Source organism: Nomascus leucogenys, chromosome 6 (genome assembly GCF_006542625.1).
Source record: "Nomascus leucogenys isolate Asia chromosome 6, Asia_NLE_v1, whole genome shotgun sequence".
Classification (NCBI taxonomy): Eukaryota; Metazoa; Chordata; class Mammalia; order Primates; family Hylobatidae; genus Nomascus; species Nomascus leucogenys.
In genome coordinates, this window is record NC_044386.1 from 60254409 (window position 1) to 60259880 (window position 5472).

The window sequence follows — 5472 nt, forward strand, 5'->3', positions numbered from 1 at the left end:
ATGGATGTCATTATCTCTTGGGTTGTCCCCACCTCTTTGCAATTTCAGGTTTATGGGTTACTTCGTCACCCAGTATGTTGTAAATATTGTTCATGGGTTTGGAGTTTTGCCCTCTAATTACTCTGTTTTTATGTGGGGATTTGAGAAGATCTAGAAAGTATGCCACCCTGCCATCTTCCCAGAATCTTGGTATATACTTTCCTTGTTTCTAAAAGGCCTAATACTATGGCTTCCATTTTGGGTGCACTCTCTCTGTCAGATCACTTGCTCTGGTTGCCATGTTGGGAGAATACTCTTGGGACGATTTGGCCCGACAAAGAACCAAGGACTCCAGCCGACAGTCTGTGAGCGACTATGTCTTCATCTCCCACAACCAAACAGTGGTCGTTCCTCTCCAGTAGATCCTCCCCAGTCAAGCCTTCAGGTGACTACAGTCCAGCCTATAGCTTGACCACAAACTTATAAGAGACCGTGAACCAGAATCACCCAGCTCAGCTGATCCTGCATTCCTGCTCCCCCAGAAACTGGGAGATAATAAGTATTTGCTGCTTTTTTTTTTTTTTTTTTTTTGCTTTCTAGAAAGTCTTTATTTTTCTGTTATGAATAATTGCATTTTCCAATTATCCCAAATGATTTTATAAATTCTATAAGTTTTATATGTCTGCCTGGGATCCATGAAATAAAAGTATAATTCCTTACCAAAAGAGAAGCATCAGATACACTGAAAGGCTCCATGTTTTATATTTTCAGAAATAAAAGTGACTGTATACCCTTTTATTAACTATATGGTAGCTTGGTAAAATTTTTATAGAATTTTAATGATCTATGGTGTTCTATGATGAGGCAACATTCCACCACATTAGCCTTCCAAAAGTTGCAGTATCATGTATAATTATGACAGCAGTTTTGTTTTAAAACCAGAGTCAGACTGAATGTGGCTTTTTTACAGCTGAAATTTATGCCTTATGTGTATTCATAAAACATTGATATCTTAGTGTCACATTATCCTTACTCTTTGATTATACTCTTCTTGAAAAGTAAATTTACTTATCAAATGATAAAGTTTTAGGGAAAGTTAAAAAAAATTTTTTTTCTTAAGGCTTCATGGAATAGAATTACATGTAATCAGAATGACTACATAAGACCCTTTTCTGGCAATGAAAGCATGGAGTCTTAACCAAAAAGCCAAGCAGAATTCTTAGATCTTTTTCTTTCTGTCATAATGTACTATTGGAACTTCAGGTAGATATAGTACATTAATATGAAATATTTTGAAATACACCATCTTTAAAAAAAGGCACTTACACAAAAATCATGTAACACTAGGTAGGATGCTGAAATGACTGGTTTGCAATATTTTTTAAAGCCTTCATTTTTGGTCAGCGTAAGTTTCCTTTAAATATTTTTGTTTCCAGTTGGACTTCACTTTGAGGCTTAACATATCAAAGTGAATATAAAGTTCTACAATTTAGTCATTGTGGATTTTATGTACATTTATGATGAAAATGGAAATGTGTAGTTTACTCAAGAAAATTTTCTTCTTCTGTAACATCTAACTCTTCATCCTCATCATCTTCTGTTTGTTGATCCTTTCTTAGTCGACAAGTGGATACGTGTCCTGTTCCAGATACACACTTAGCTGACAGTGATCTCTGAAGAGGTGACTTTGAATTTGCTCTTACAATATCTAAACGAGATGAATAATCTGGTGCATACAGAGAATTTCGGAAAACCTCTAAATCTTCATCTTCATCAATGTTTTGTATAGTCCGGTAGGCAGCAGTGTAGACCTCTAAAGCTTTGCCATGAAATAACATTTCGATTGTGATAAATTCAGAAAATATAGTCTTTATATCCTTCATTTTCTGCCTTTCAAAGTTGTTAATAGTTTCCTCCAGATGACGACTTGTTCGGCTAGCATCCACTGTGGTTCTCTGTAATTCCGTTTCTGCCTGTGAAATAACATGTCGATCAGATGGGTTTCGCTGACGTGTTCTTTCTGAGTTAATTGCTTACCTTCTCGATTCCTTGCTGTGAATGTTGCTTCGAGATCATCCCGTTTCATTTTCACAATGGTCCCATAAGCTTCCAAAGGTTCAACTACTTTGGCTTCAAGTCTTTCAACCTCTGCTTGTCGATAATCCTGAAGTTTGGCAAACTCATCAGCAAAGTTCATCAGGCCCAGCTTTAAATGTGGGGTCTCTGTAGCAGCATACGCGTTGATTTCATTCACCAGGAGGTCTGCTTTGTCTCTCAGCCTGACAGTTTTCCGCACATAGCCAGCAAATATTTGGCACAGTTCTCCAAAATGCTTCTCCACATTTGAGGCAGCTGTTTGCAGTTGTTTTGTTTGAGCGTTCCGGTTTTCCAGGGTGCACCTCATCATGCTGCCTCGCTCACGGCAGGGGACCTTGCGGGGGCCCCGTATTTGCTGCTTTAAGCTGCTAAATTTCGGGTGATCTGTTACCCAGTGATAGATAACAAATGCACCTGTGAACAGATGATCCCACTTTGTGGTCCTAGGTGTCTTGCTGCCTTTGATGGTGTTTTTCTAACTTTTTTTTTTTTGGACATTTAAAATATACAATAAAGTCAAAAGATTACACAGTGAGCACCCACATACCCACTACCTAGATTCTACCACTCACATCTTTCTATGCCTTTTTTTTTTTTTTTTTTTTGAAACGGAGTCTCGCTCTGTTGCCCAGGCTGGAATGCAATGGCATGGTGTCGGCTCACTGCAACTTCCACCTCCCGGGCTCAAGTGATTCTCCTGCCTCAGGCTCCCTAGTAGCTGGGATTACAGGCGCCCACCACCACACCTGGCTAATTTTTGTATTTTTAGTAAAGACGGGGTTTTACCATGTTGGCCAGGCTGGTCTCGAACTCCTGACCTCGTTGATCCGCCTGCCTCGGCCTCCCAAAATGCTGGGATTACAAGCGTGAGTCACCATGCCCAGCCGACTTTTCCATCTCTTGATGTGCCATGGAGAATAAATCCATTCCCTCTCCCAAGTGATAGTCCTTTGACTGCTTGGAGATGAGTGTCATGACTTCAAATCTCCTTTTCTTCCCAAACCCTTCATTTCTTGCCCTTGCCCTGTTCTCCTGCTGCTGTTGGTTTTTAGCTGGATTTGGCTAAAGAAAAGCACTGATGGAATCTAGGCGGGAAGCTGGAGGACGCCAGGATATTGTACCTGCCTCATTCTGCCCTGGGCAGTATTTCCAGCACTGGCTACATCTCCTCTATGGCAGCATTATCAGCCTGACAGGCCTACCATGCTTTCAGCTTCTACAAGGTCATTCTGGCTCCTAGGCCCTAGTAATACCACTTCTTTGCTTCGTTCCTTCAGCTAAGGTATAGTAGTGTCTTCCCGCTGTTGATAATCTCTAGACTGCCTCACCTTCTCATCTCCTCCATCAGCCATGCAATTTATTTCCTGTACTAAATTTCCTCTGTTTCCAATACTTAGAATGCTTCCTGTTTTCCTGGTTAGAGTCTGACAAATACAGGGGTATACCACATAATTTTTGAGGAAGATATATGTCATAAGAGGACACCTGTAGTGCTTACTGCAATCATCTGTGATTTCTCCCAGGGACAAGAAATCATGTTGCATGAATTTATGTTGTCTTATCTGTGTCCTGCTGTCCACATAATGCCTGGAGGAATGAGAAAAGCCCTCTTTTCAGAGGTGCATTGTAATTAGAGGTAAAAAATTTACAATAATATTTTGGAACACGGTATATTAGTGAGTTATAAGTGTAGGAAAGGAAGTGGTGTTTGGAGTGATATCCTATAAATGAGATTAGAAGAAACTTGACAACCAAGAAAGAATTAGATATCAGAGGATTAGATTTTGGTCAGGCAGATGAATGAAAAGCTGACTGTATATTGAAAGTCTCCCTTCGGTTAGAAAAAAATTAGGCCTGGTGATGATGAAATGCAAATACCAGTAATATTGTATGACTCGTTGCTAATGTTTAAAAAACAACAGGGAAATCAAAGTATCATCCATCAGTTGTGTTTCTCATTGTATGACATAGATTAAATCTTTCATTTACCGTTATTTTTATAAATATCAACGATGTGTCATTGTGATATTCCTACGCCCCCCGCCCCCCTGATTTATGTTGTAGGTGCTGAATAAATAATAGGAATTCAGGAAGAATGAGGAAAGAATACATGAATTTCAGAAAATGTTTCTGGAAATCACCACAGTGCGATTCTAATCTCAAAATTAAATAAAATAAATAAATATTTAAAAAGAAAAAATGTGTATGCCTCTAAAGGATGAAGGAATTCTGACTAATCAACAGCAGTGATGAATTATAAATAGTTGACCTTGTCAGATTGGTATGAGTGGTTTTCTGGGGGATTTTTGGATTAAGAATTCCAGGAATGAGAGAAGAAGAGAAGTGTTAGATATTCAAAATTGGGCTATCGGTAAAGCATTTTGATCTAGCATCGTGTGAAATCTCAATTACGAAACTAATTTGTAGTGATTTCCAGGTGAGAGTGGTAACTGGAAACTTTCAAGGAAGACTTAGAGGAACAAGAGAGGAATGCCAGGAAATTTTAAAAACTTTTTTATTGTGAAATAGAAGTTAACTAAATGAAAATGCACTGTTTACGGAAAAATCCAAAGTGAACATCCAGTTCAAGAAATAAAACATTACACGGCCAGGCAGGGTGGCTCACGCCTGTAATCCCAGCACTTTGGGAGGCTGAGATGGGTGGATCACGAGGTCAGGAGTTCAAGACCAGCCTGGCGAACATGGGGAAACCTGTCTCCACTAAAAATACAAAAATTAGCCAGCCATGGTGGCACATGTCTGTAATCCCAGGCACTCATGAGGCTGAGGCAGGAGAATCACTAGAACCCAGGAGGCAGAGGTTGCAGTGAGCTGATTTTGCACCACTGCACTCCAGCCTGAGTGACATAGTGAGACTCCGTCTCAAAATAAAAGGAAAGAGGGTGCATTTTACCACCACTTACCACCACTATTGATGTTCCCTTTGTTTAGTTATTGCAAACAGTGTTGCTATGAGGTTTCTTATATATGTATCCTGGTGTAAACATGCATGAATTTCTCCAGGAGTGGATTTGTTACATATGTATATATTTAACTTTGCTGCCTTCTGCCAAACTGTTTACTGATTTACATACCCAACAGCAGTGTATGAGAGTACCTAATATGCCACATTCTCACTAACATTAGGCGTACTGTTTTTTATTTTATTTTATCTTATTTTTCGAGACGGAGTCTTGCTCTGTCGCCCAGGCTGGAGTGCAGTGGTGCAATCTCGGCTCACTGCAACCTCTGCCTCCCAGGTTCAAGCGATTCTCCTGCCTCAGCCTCCTGAGTAGCTGGGATTACAGGCATGTGCCACCATGCCCAGCTAATTTTTGTATTTTTATTAGAGACGGGGTTTCACCATATTGGCCCTGCTAGTCTCGAACTAGCCTC

General features: G+C 39.9%; 1 pseudogene; it reads right to left on the reverse strand.

Annotated features, from left to right (window-relative positions):
* Nucleotides 1–1498: 1498 nt before the first annotated feature.
* LOC100580171 lies at nucleotides 1499–2416 on the reverse strand (annotated as a pseudogene).
* Nucleotides 2417–5472: the final 3056 nt, after the last annotated feature.